General features: G+C 48.9%; 1 long non-coding RNA gene across 1 annotated transcript in view; it reads right to left on the reverse strand.

Annotated features, from left to right (window-relative positions):
* The window catches only part of LOC134949151 (uncharacterized), a 51,735-nt gene that overhangs the window by 2,568 nt on the left and 35,637 nt on the right, over positions 1-13,530 (reverse strand). The window contains exon 2 of the long non-coding RNA XR_010183115.1: positions 10,595-10,672. This is a non-coding gene — a long non-coding RNA (uncharacterized LOC134949151). The remainder of the gene's footprint in view (positions 1-10,594; positions 10,673-13,530) is intronic.

Here is a 13,530-nt window from a genome sequence, read left to right on the forward strand (position 1 = left end):
GCAATGTCCGCACTGCGACTGCGCCAAGTAAATTTGCTATGCAGTTAGGAATTTTACTCACGGTTTTTTCCTCGTTCTGGTGATCGTAATGTGATTGACAGGAAGTGGGTGTTTCTGGGCGGAAACTGGCCGTTTTATGGGAGTGTGTGAAAAAACGCTACCGTTTCTGGGAAAAACTCGGGAGTGGCTGGAGAAACGGAGGAGTGTCTGGGCGAACGCTGGGTGTGTTTGTGACGTCAAACCAGGAACGAAACTGACTGAACTGATCGCAGATGCCGAGTAAGTCTCGAGTTACTCAGAAACTGCACAGAGATGTCTTATCGCAATATTGCGAATCTTTCGTTCGCAATTTTAAGAAGCTAAGATTCACTCCCAGTAGGCGGCGGCTTAGCGTGTGCAAAGCTGCTAAAAGCAGCTTGCGAGCGAACAACTTGGAATGACCCCCATGGTTTTGCCCAACTGCTAAAAAATTTCCGGCTGCGATCAACTTGGAATTACCCCCTACATGGCATTATTTAAACCAGCCAAGCAAACATTGAGGTAAAAAAAAAACATTTGTGCATGATACAGTAAGTGACATTTGATGGATATAAAATGATACTGCTCACTGATGCCCATGTTCACATAGGAAATATGGGGATCAGGACACATTGTAATGAAGTTATTGAGATCCGTATACTAATAAGTCAGTTTGTATATGGTATGGGAAATCACTGTTTCAGATGCCATATCACACAGTAATAGGAGCAGATCTAATCTTGGGGTGTAACTGTAGCGACAGAAGGAGACGCAACTGCTATTGTGCCATCCACACCCTTTGTGCCAGACATGGGTTGATGGACGTTTTTACTACAGCATGTGCAATTCAGCACATCTCTCTCACCTTTCTGGAGAACTGTTCACTAGAAAGTAGATAGATCAAGACCAAAGAACTTCTGTAGAGTGGAAATAGCCATGTAGAGTGACACCAATAAAAATACTTCTTTAACTTATTACAATAATCTGTGTGGTTTGTATATTGGTGCTGATTTAGCCCCGTACACAGTCCCAATTCGGTCACATCTGCTGGATATTTTTGGGATTGCACATGGGGGGGGTCATTCCGAGTTAATCGCTAGCTGAAATTGTTCGCTGCGCAGCGATGATGCAAAAAAAAGGCACTTCTGCGCATGCGTATGCGGCGCAATGCGCACGCGCAACGTACTTTCACAACGGTCGATGTAGTTTCACACAAGGTCTAGCGAAGCTTTTCAGTCGCACTGCTGGCCACAGAGTGATTGACATGAAGTGGGCGTTTCTGGGTGTCAACTGACCGTTTTCAGGGAGTGTTTGGAAAAACGCAGGCGTGGCTGGGCGAATGCAGGCCGTGTTTGTGACGTCAAAACAGGAACTGATCAGTCTGAAGTGATCGCAAGCGCTGAGTAGGTCTGAAGCTACACTGAAACTGCACAAAAAAACTTTGCCGCCGCTCTGCGATTCTTTCGTTCGCACTTCTGCTAAGCTAAGATACACTCCCAGTGGGAGGCGGCATAGCGTTTGCACGGCTGCTAAAAACAGCTAGCAAGCGATCAATTCAGAATGACTCCCATGAGCCGAAGTAGCAGTGTGCGTACAGTATGTCGAGATGCTGCTACAGCTCTGTACGTAGTACTCTGGACACCGGATTGAAAGGCTGCAGTTGTTTTGTGGAGGAGTCGGGACCATTTCAGAAAGCGGAGGTGTGTCGCCTCTGTTTCGTGGGAGTACCCAAGACAGATTTACAGGCCTCAGCATTGGAGGTGTGGCTGCTATTCTGAGTAACCCTAGATGGCTGATGCTTCCACCGATGGTCACGATGGTGACTCTATGCTGCATCTTCGGATGCAGACATCAGATCTGTGATGCTGTCTTTTTACACAAGAGGCCTCCTGCAGCATTAACATATTTTCGCACAGCGGCTGCATAAAAAGATGCAGTGGCTGTGCCATTTGCGTTCACCTCTGAATTAGCTCCATTGTACCCATGTGTCTGTGGATTTCATCCGCAGTGAACGTTGGTTTTACAACCCCAAAATATATATTTACTTGTAGGCTAATTGGCCTTAGACCAGGGGTGGGGAGCCTGCGGCCCTCCAGCTGTTGTTGAACTACACATCCCAGCATGCCCTGCAACAGTTTTAGCACGACCAAATAGCAAAACTGTAGCAGGGCATGCTGGTATGTGTAGTTCAACAACAGCTAGAGGGCCAAAGGTTCCCCATCCCTGCCTTAGACAAATGGTGAGGGCTTACTGACGCCATTCTCTGTTGATCACACCCCCACCCCCATTGCCTGATACCGCCATTCGTGAAAGTGAAGGTGCACTATATGTCCACAGCTGCTTTTGTACTGCACAGCAAGTTTTGTACTTTGTATAAAGACTTCTTATGCATTGTGTGGTTTGGTAGAAAGCTAGCTGCGTGACTATAGCGTTGGTGGTAAGTACAAATGATGACAAGAGGCCCACTGTATATTAGATGAGAGGGAAGTGCATGGAGTCATAAGTGAAGAGCAACTCCTCAAATTCTATGAAATATACAAATGCCTAAGCATAATGAGAGCCAACACATTCAGATGTAATAATAAACAGGTTATTACATGTAGCAATTCTGTTGAAAAGAAATACATAGGACAGTGAATTTTTCATCCACAGTAGAAAGAGGTCATACAGTGAATGGCTGTCAGCACCCTGATTGGTGGATAGCTTGAATCATCCACCAATCAGCATGCTGACAGTCGTTCACGATAAAGAAGAAGAAGAATCGGCATGCTGACAGTCATTGGAAAAGAAGAAAAAGAAGAATCAGCATGATAATAATAATAATCACCCTGGTCAGTGAGTTTTTTCTATAAACATAAAAGCTACCACTGGGATAACTCTGCTATCTGTGAAGGCTCCCCACAGTCCTGTACACAGGGAAGCCCATTTCACTAGTATTGTGGTGGTACTTGGACCCCCCGCATTACCTGTTCTGTTAGCGCTAGCTCAGGATGGCTGGCCATGACAGTTTACATTTGTTATGTTTTGTTTGTTTGTTGTTTTTTTTTCCAATAAATATTTAAAAATGTATTTGTACTTTTTCACTACAAAGTAGAACTGGGAGCCCAAACCGGCTCAGGTATGCACATTTACAATGCAGTAAGTTAACCCTTACTGCCCTGGTCCAGTGTTGCTATTGTAGCTTTTTATTTTCTCCCAAAAGGCAACTGTTAAGAGGGCAGTTCATTTATTAATTTACTGCTGTGGCTAGAAATGTGGGATGAACACATAAAAATACGTCAATAATCAGCGACCAATTTTGGACTTTTTTTAATTTAAACTATGCTAGTATTCAAGGAAAAGCCGACAATACAATTCTCATCCTTTCACAAAATAAAAATAAAACTTTTTTCTCTAACGTCCTAGTGGATGCTGGGGACTCCGTCAGGACCATGGGGAATAGCGGCTCCGCAGGAGACAGGGCACAAAAGCAAGCTTTTAGGATCACATGGTGTGTACTGGCTCCTCCCCCTATGACCCTCCTCCAAGCCTCAGTTAGGTTTTTGTGCCCGTCCGAGTAGGGTGCAATCTAGGTGGCTCTCTTAAAGAGTTACTTAGAAAAAGTTTTTAGGTTCTTTATTTTCAGTGAGTCCTGCTGGCAACAGGCTCACTGCATCGAGGGACTTAGGGGAGAGATTTTCAACTCACCTGCGTGCAGGATGGATTGGATTCTTAGGCTACTGGACATAGCTCCAGAGGGAGTCGGAACACAGGGCTCGCCCTGGGGTTCGTCCCGGAGCCGCGCCGCCGACCCCCCTTGCAGACGCTGAAGATGAAGAGGTCCGGAACCAGGCGGCAGAAGACTCTCAGTCTTCATCAGGTAGCGCACAGCACTGCAGCTGTGCGCCATTGTTGTCAGCACACTTCACACAGCGGTCACGGAGGGTGCAGGGCGCTGGAGGGGGGCGCCCTGGGCAGCAATGTATAATACCTGTATGGCGAAAAATACATCACATATAGCCCTTGAGGCTATATGGATGTATTTAACCCCTGCCAGATATCTAAAACTCCGGAGAAGAAGCCCGTCGAAAAGGGGGCGGGGCCTATTCTCCTCAGCACACAGCGCCATTTTCCCTCACAGAAAGGCTGGTGGGAAGGCTCCCATGCTCTCCCCTGCACTGCACTACAGAAACAGGGTTAAAACAGAGAGGGGGGGCACTGATTTGGCGATATGTATATATATTAAAATGCTATAAGGGAGGAACACTTATATAAAGGTTGTCCCTGGATAATTATAGCGTTTTGGTGTGTGCTGGCAAACTCTCCCTCTGTCTCCCCAAAGGGCTAGTGGGTCCTGTCCTCTATCAGAGCATTCCCTATGTGTGTGCTGTATGTCGGTACGTGTGTGTCGACATGTATGAGGAAAATATTGGTGAGGAGGCGGAGCAAATTGCCTGTAATGGTGATGTCACTCTCTAGGGAGTCGACACCGGAATGGATGGCTTATTTATGGAAATTACGTGACAATGTCAACACGCTGCAAGCCGGTTGACGACATGAGAGGGCCGGCGAACAAATTAGTATCTGTCCAGGCGTCTCAAACACCGTCAGGGGCTGTAAAATGCCCATTTACCTCAGTCGGTCGACACAGACCCAGACACGGACACTGATTTCAGTGTCGACGGTGAAGAAACAAACGTATTTTCTTTTAGGGCCACACGTTAAGGGCAATGAAGGAGGTGTTACATATTTCTGATACTCCAAGTACCACAAAAAAGGGTATTATGTGTGAGGTGAAAAAACTACCTGTAGTTTTTCCTGAATCAGATAAATTAAATGAAGTGTGTGATGATGCGTGGGTTTCCCCCGATAGAAAATTATTGGCGGTATACCCTTTCCCGCCAGAAGTTAAGGCGCGGTGGGAAACACCCCTCAGGGTGGATAAGGCGCTCACACGCTTATCAGAACAAGTAGCGGTACCATCTACGGATAGGGCCGTACTTAAGGAGCCAGCTGATAGGAGGCTGAAAAATATCCTAAAAAGTATACACACACATGCTGGTGTTATACTGCGACCAGCGATCGCCTCAGCCTGGATGTGCAGAGCTGAGGTGGCTTGGTCGGATTCCCTGACTAAAAATATTGATACCTTTGACAGGGACAGTATTTTATTGACTATAGAGCATTTAAAGGATGCATTTCTATATATGCGAGATGCGCAGAGGGATATTTGCACTCTGGCATCAAGAGTAAATGCGATGTCCATATCTGCAAGAAGATGTTTATGGACACGACAGTGGTCAGGTGATGCAGATTCCAAACGGCACAAAGATGTATTGCCGTATAAAGGGGAGGAGTTATTTGGGGTCGGTCCATGGGACCTGGTGGCCAGGGCAACTGCTGGAAAATCCACCGTTTTTTACCCTAAGTCACATCTCTGCAGAAAAAGACACAGTCTTTTCAGCCTCAGTCCTTTCGTCCCTATAAGAGTCATATCTGCCCAGGGATAGAGGAAAGGGAAGAAGACTGCAGCAGGCAGCCCATTCCCAGGAACAGAAGCCCTCCACCGCTTCTACCAAGTTCTCAGCATGACGCTGGGACCGTACAGGACCCCTGGATCCTACAAGTAGTATCCAAGGGGTACAGATTGGAATGTCAAGAGGTTTCCCCCCTCGCAGGTTCCTGTAGTCTGCTGTACCAATGTCTCCCTCCGACAGGGAGGCAGTATTGAAAACAATTCACAAGCTGTATTCCCAGCAGGTGATAATAAAATTACCCCTCCGACAACAAGGAAAGGGGTATTACTCCACACTATATGGTGGTACTGAAGGCTAGGTGAGACCTATTCTAAATCTGAAAAATTTGAACACTTACAAGGGTTCAAATCCAGATGGAGTCACTCAGAGCAGTGATAGCAAAGAACAAGGGGACTATATGGTGTCCCGGGACATCAGGGATGCTTACCTCCATGTCCCAAAATTTGCCTTTTCTCACCAAGGGTACCTCAGGTTCGTGGTACAGAACTGTCACTATCAGTTTCAAGACGATGCCGTTGGATTGTCCAAGGCACCCCGGGTCCTTACCAAGGTAATGACCGAAAGGAGGATTCGTCTTCAAAGAAAATGGACGACCTCCTGATAAGAACAAGGTCCAGAGAACAGTTGGAGGTCGGAGTAGCACTATTTCAAGTAGTTCTACGACAGCACGGGTGGATTCTAAATATTCCAAAACCGCAGTTGTTCCGACGACACGTCTGCTGGTCCTAGGGATGATTCTGGACACAGTCCAGGAAAAGGTGTTTCTCCCAGAGGAGAAAGCCAGGGAGTTATCCGAGCTAATCGGGATCCTCCTAAAACCAGGAAAAGTGTCAGTGCATCATTGCACAAGAGTCCTGGTAAAAATGGTGGCTTATTACGAAGCGCTTCCATTCGGCAGATTTCACGCAAGAACTCTTCAGTGGGATCTGCTGGACAAATGGTCCGGATCGCATCTTCAGATGCATCAGCGGATAACCCTATATCCAAGGACAAGGGTGTCTCTCCTGTGGTGATTACAGAGTGCTAATCTTCTAGAGGGCCGCAGATTCGGCATTCAGGATTGGATGCTCGTGACCACGGAGGCCAGCCTGAGAGGCTGGGGAGCAGTCACACAAGGAGTGTGATCAAGTCTGGAGAATTCTCTCCACATAAATATACTGGAGCTAAGAGCAAATTTATAATGCTCTAAGCTTAGCAAGACCTCTGCTTCAAGGTCAGCCGGTATTGATCCAGTGGGATAACATCACGGCAGTCGCCCACGTAAACAGAAAGGGCGGCACAAGAAGCAGGAGGGCAGTGGCAAAACTGCAAGGATTTTTCGCTAGGCGGAAAATCATGTGATAGCACTGTCAGCAGTGTTCATTCCGGGAGTGGACGACTGGGAAGCAGACTTCCTCAGCAGGCACGACCTCCACCCGGGAGAGTGGGAACTTCATCGGGAAGTTTTCCGCATGATTGTGAACCGTTGGGAAAGACCAAAGGTGGACATGATGGCGTCCCGCCCGAACAAAAAATGGGACAGGTATTGCGCCAGGTCACGAGACCTTCAGGCGATAGCTGTGGACGTCCTGGTAACACCGTGGGTGTAACAGTCGGTGTATGTGTTCCCTCCTCTGCTTCTCATAACCAAGGTATTGAGAATTATAAGACATAGAGGAGTAAGAACTATGCTCGTGGCTCCGGATTGGCCAAGAGGGACTTGGTAACCGGAACTTCAAGAGATGCTCACAGAGGACTAATGGCCTCGGGAGCTAAGAAGGGATTTGCTTTCAGCAAGTACCATGTCTGTTCCAAGAGGAACCGTGGCATCGGCCTTTAAGAAAGGACCTGCTCCAGCAGGGACCTTGTCTGTTCCAAGACTTACCGCGACTGCGTTTGACGGCATGGCGGTTTGAACGCCGGATCCTAAGGGAAAAGGCATTCCGGAAGAGGTCATACCTACCCTGGTCAAAGCCAGGAAGGAGGTGACCGCACAACGTTATCACCACATGTGGTAAAAATATGTTGCGTGGGTGAGGCCAGGAAGGCCCCACGAAAAAATTTCAACTAGGTCGATTTCTGCACTTCCTGCAAACAGGAGTGTCTATGAGCCTCAAATTGGGGTCCATTAAGGTTCAAGTTTCGGCCCTATAGATTTTCTTCCAGAAAGAATTGGCTTCAGTTCCTGAAGTCCAGACGTTTGTCAAGGGAGTATTGCATATACAGCCCTTGTGTGCCTCCAGTGGCACCGTGGGATCTCAACGTAGTGTTGGGATTCCTCAAATCATATTGGTTTGAACCACTCAAATCTGTGGATTTGAAATATCTCACATGGAAAGTGACCATGCTGTTGGCCCTGGCCTCGGCCAGGCGATTGTCAAAATTGGCGGCTTTGTCTTACAAAAGCCCATATTTGATTTTCCATTCGGACAGGGCAGAACTGCGGACTCGTCCCCAGTTTCTTCCTAAGGTGGTGTCAGCGTTTCACCTGAAACAACCTATTGTGGTGCCTGCGGCTACTAGGGACTTGGAGGACTCCAAGTTGCTAGACGTTGTCAGGGCCCTGAAAATATATATATATATATATATATATATATAATTCCAGGACGGCTGGAGTCAGAAAGTCTGACTTGCTGTTTATATTGTAGGCACCCAAAAAGCTGGGTGCTCCTGCTTCTAAGCAGACTATTGCTCGTTGGATTTGTAGTACAATTCAGCTTGCACATTCTGTGGCAGGCCTGCCACAGCCAAAATCTGTAAATGCCCATTCCACAAGGAAGGTGGGCTCATCTTGGGCGGCTGCCCGAGGGGTCTCGGCTTTACAACTTTGCCGAGCAGCTACTTGGTCAGGGGCAAACACGTTTGCTAAATTCTACAAATTTGATACCCTGGCTGAGGAGGACCTGGAGTTCTCTCATTCGGTGCTGCAGAGTCATCCGCACTCTCCCGCCCGTTTGGGAGCTTTGGTATAATCCCCATGGTCCTGACGGAGTCCCCAGCATCCACTAGGACGTTAGAGAAAATAAGATTTTACTTACCGATAAATCTATTTCTCATAGTCCGTAGTGGATGCTGGGCGCCCATCCCAAGTGCGGATTGTCTGCATTACTTGTACATAGTTATTGTTACAAAAAAATCGGGTTATTATTGTTGTGAGCCATCTTTTTTAGAGGCTACTTCATTGTTATCATACTGTTAACTGGGTTCAAATCACAAGTTGTACGGTGTGATTGGTGTGGCTGGTATGAGTCTTACCCGGGATTCAAGATCCTTCCTTATTGTGTACGCTCGTCCGGGCACAGTACCTAACTGAGGCTTGGAGGAGGGTCATAGGGGGAGGAGCCAGTACACACCATGTGATCCTAAAAGCTTGCTTTTGTGCCCTGTCTCCTGCGGAGCCGCTATTCCCCATGGTCCTGACGGAGTCCCCAGCATCCACTACGGACTATGAGAAATAGATTTATCGGTAAGTAAAATCTTATTTTTTTTTGTCATAGCTCCACTATAGAGTGACTGCAGGTATGCACCAGCTATACCCTCCATAGAGGGAGCCACACTCACAGCACAGGCCAAACCCTCCGTGTAGAACACACACCCACAGTACTGTTCACAAACCCTATGGCAGTCATTCCGCCACAGCAATTATCACACCCCCTGCAGCAGCACACAGTAGGCCCTTCATACATTTCAGCTCCAGGACATTAATTTGGCACAGTATCATTCAGTCACCTTGCTTTATTCATCCTAGTCTGGCCAGTCCTCTGTGGCCACATCTTAAGGTGAATTATAAACTCAGTAGCTGACAACTGCTGTTATATTAAGTGGCAACAATCATTTTATTAATGCCTGTACTTGTCACCGTGGTGTGCTGACTCTGCCTACTTGTTGGCTGCACTATGGGTGTCGTGGACATCCAAGAGTGTGACAGCCCTGGCACCGCTGCCGGCATTCTGGCGAGCGGGATCCCAGCGTCGGTATTCTGACCGCCGGGATCTTGACTACATCCCGTTGCATTGGCCTTGATTGACACCATTGTGGCTAATGGTAACAATTTGCTAACCCTGCCTACTTTTGTGTTGGCCCCACTTATAGTTGACTTATTCCAACCTACACAAGGCCACTTTAAGTTCCCAATCCGCCCCTGTCTGTCATAAAAGAAGCTTGAATAATACTACAAAGTAAATGTTGCATCAGGGTATTGGCAAGCCATTCAGAAAGCCATCAGTCAATGGTAACCCCTTGTAACATTATCTTGTACTATGGATTTATTACCCTATTACCAAGACAAAGACATTGGGGGTAATTCAGAGTTGATCGCAGCAGCAAATTTGTTAGCAGTTGGGCAAAACCATGTGCACTGCAGAGGGGGTGGGGGCAGATATAACATTTGCAGAGATAGTTAGATTGGGGTGGGTTATATTGTTTCTGTGCAAGGTAAATACTGGCTGCTTTATTTTTACACTGCAATTTAGATTTCAGTTTGAACACACCTCACCCAAATCTAACTCTCTCTGCACATGTTACATCTGCCCCACCTGCAGTGCACATGGGGGGTGATTCAGATCTGATTGCACGCTTGCATTTTTTTGCAGCGGTGCGATCGGGTCTGAACTGCGCATGCGTATGCTCCGCAATGCGCAGGAGCGTCTGCTGCTGGTGACTGGGATCACCGGACAGCGACAGATCTAACGAAGAAAACGATCGCACCGGCGATCGCAAGAAGATTGACAGGAAGAGGACGTTTGTGGGTGTCAACTGACACCTATGGTAGGTACGCCCTTGGCCACAGCTGGAAAAGCAAAAGGGAAGGGGGTACACAGTGGTAAGTCCCGTGTATCTCATTCACTCTTCTGTTTTTTTGGGAGGCCTTTGCGGGCCACAGAAAAAAGGGAAATGAGGCTACCCCTTGGTACGCAGGCCCATAGTCCTGCTACATGCAAGGCACATCCATCCAAGGTCCCTTGGGGCAGTCTTGACAGGCGTAGGGTGTCTCTGCTGCACTACCTGAGGTTGGCATTATTGAAAATAAATAAAAAAAGAGTAAAACCTCACACACAAGCAGATAAGCACCATCATGATACCTGTGTGTTCTCTTCGGGGTTGGTGACAAGAACAGGCGGTCACTGCTTCTCCTGGAGAATCTGGAACCACAGCCAGAGCTGAAAAAGCAAAGGGAAGGGGGTACACACACTGGTAAGTCCCATGTATCTCCTTCACTCTCCTGTCTTTTGGGGCCTTGCGGGACACAGAAAATAGGAAATGAGGCTACCCCTTGGCACCACAGATAGAACAGGAAATGGAATCTGTGACAGACATGGCACATACTTGCTAAAGGTTGGGATAAGAGGTTTGCTACCCACCTGTGATTCGGAATCTGCCATCATTATGCTGTTATGATGATGGGCCTATTTTTATGTGTAGGCCTGGATCTGTAGTCCCACCCACCTCATTATTCATCTGGCTCTGACTCCCAGATCGCCTTCTTCCTCAGTAGTTTCCATTATAGTACCATCTCCTATATAATAGCCCAGATCTGTCACTCTGGGCGTGGCTAGGAGCTCTCATTGGGTTAGCAACAGGTCTATCACACCCAGTCCACAGCTGATTGGGAGAGAAAAGCCCTCCCACACAGGTTACATCCAATGGGAGGCTCTGCCCTTTGGCTGCTGTGTGTTCCCAGAGCAGGATTAACAATGGGGCCGATGGAACTGCAGCTCCAGGCCCACACCCCAAAATAGGCCCACTGCATCTGCAGCAACATACCCTCCAACAATTTACACATAAAAATCGCTACAAATTCGAAAAGGGGGCGTGATCATGGGTACAGTGGTGTGGCCACGCCCCTTTTCCTATACTTTCAATGAAAGTTTGGAGAGTCAAAAATCGGTATAGAACATTAAAAAAAAGGTCCTGTACCTGCCAAAAAGGTGCAGCTGGAGGGTATACCACTGCATCTGCAGCAAGTCTCTGCGCTGTAGATAGGGGAAAAAAAACCTTTTACCATACCTCCCAAGTTTGGAATCAGGTGAGGCAGGACATAACGCACCGGAAGCACTGTCGCACTCGAAAAGGAGGCAGGGCTTCTCAGGAAGAGGCGGGGCCTTGCCACTTGACTCCCATTTTACGTCATTTTGGGGAAGTGCACAGCACTCCCTGAGCACCTGGGCAGCCCCCGCCTCTCTCCCTGCACTGTTTAGATGATGTGCGCATGCACACGGCATCTAATTCAGTGACCACTGGCTGCTTTGCAGAGCAGCGGTGATCACAGGATCTTCCAACTGCCCCCCTGCCCGCGGGACACTGCGACCCACGCATGTGACAGCAGGACAGTCTCCGAATAGCGGGACTGTCCCGCTGGAATCGGGACAGTTGGGAGGTATGTTTCTACTGCAGCGTCCTATGTCCTGCTGCCAGCCCGCCTGTCCCCTCCAGCATCAACAATCCCCCCTCCCTAGTCGCAGCGCAGGTGGAACAAAAGCTGCTGCGGCTACCGGCATAGATGTGTAAGAGAGCGGCGCAGCGGAAGGCTTTCATATCGCCGCATGCTCTTTGAGCCCCAGGACCTCCTCTGCGCGTGATGTCACAGAAGTGCCTCCCCGCCACAGCTGCGCCCAGATCCCCAGAGGCCCTGACTCCGCAACATAGCACCAGGGCTGCCGGCCTGGATGCCCCGAGATGGCTAATGTATCGGATAGAGTGGGTGATATCACGGAGGGTAATGTCTGGACGCTGAATCAATGTAAAAGGTGACAGTGCTGTGCAGTGCAGTGGGTGTGCAGTGTCACTGACACTGCACAGCACCCTCACCTTTTACATTGATTCAGCGAGTCAGTCAGTTCTGCCAGCCAGTCACTATTGTTAGCGCCGGTGTCCCAACGCGTCGCATTACAAGGAAGTAGACGCACTAAATAAACTACAGCAGCCCTTTGCGCCGAAGCATTCCGGCGCTAAGGCCTGCTGGGAGCTGTAGTTTATTGAGTGCATCTTCTTCCCTGTAATGCGGCGCGTTGGAACACCGGCGCTAACAATAGTGACTGGCTGCTTGGCTGCTGTGCGAGTCTCTGGGAGAGCCACTGCCAAAGGGAGGACAGCAGCTTAGCTGCTTCCAGGAGAAGCAGGAGAAGCATTACCCGTCCCTCCCCCACTCTCAGTACCTCTGGGCCCCATCCGTGGCACCCTCCACCAACTGCGGTGGCTCCGGACCGCCTCCCCCACCCGCAGAACAACCGCACCCGCCCCTCCCCCACCCGCAGCACCACCGCACCCACCCCTCTCCCATCTTCGGCACCCCAGCAACCACTCCTTCCCCACCCGCGATGGCTCCGAACCCCCACCCGCGGCAACTGCTCCTCACCCACCCGCGTCACCACCGCACCAGCCCCGCCCTCACCTGTGGCACCCCCGCAACCACACCTTCCCCACTCGCGGCACCCCCGGACCCCCTCCCCCATCTGCGTCTCCCCCAACCACAGCACCTACTAGGTGATTCATCAGGCCCTGCGTGCGCTGTTCACGGTGTTGCAAGGGGCTACGACCTGGCGTGCACGGGTTAAGGGGGCGTAGCCCCTTACGACACTGTGAAGAGCGCCCGTAGGGCGCGATGAATCACCTAGTTAATACTATATTTAGCCTTTACGTTTTTTAGACTTGAATGAATGATTTTGCATATTTTGGCAGTGACGGTCCCTCAATCATTTATTTTACCCCTTCTGGTGTGTCTACCCTGTTGCATACCTTTGTGTCATCTGCAAAAAGGCATACTTTTCCTTCGATACGATTTGCTAAGTTACCAATAAAGATGTTGTAAAGCACTGGTCTGAGGGGGTGATTCAGACTTGATCGCTGGGCTACTAAATTTGTTGTACTGCATTCAGATAGTCGCCGCACAAGGGGAGTGTATATTCGCTGTGCAAGTGTGAGATCACATGTGTACACCGAGCTGCAAAAAAAAACCTCAGTCAGTGCATATCTGTTCGCACCTCACTCACCGTTGAATTCTTTTTCCAGTGTGTGCAGT

Source organism: Pseudophryne corroboree, chromosome 8 (genome assembly GCF_028390025.1).
Source record: "Pseudophryne corroboree isolate aPseCor3 chromosome 8, aPseCor3.hap2, whole genome shotgun sequence".
NCBI classification, from domain to species: domain Eukaryota; kingdom Metazoa; phylum Chordata; class Amphibia; order Anura; family Myobatrachidae; genus Pseudophryne; species Pseudophryne corroboree.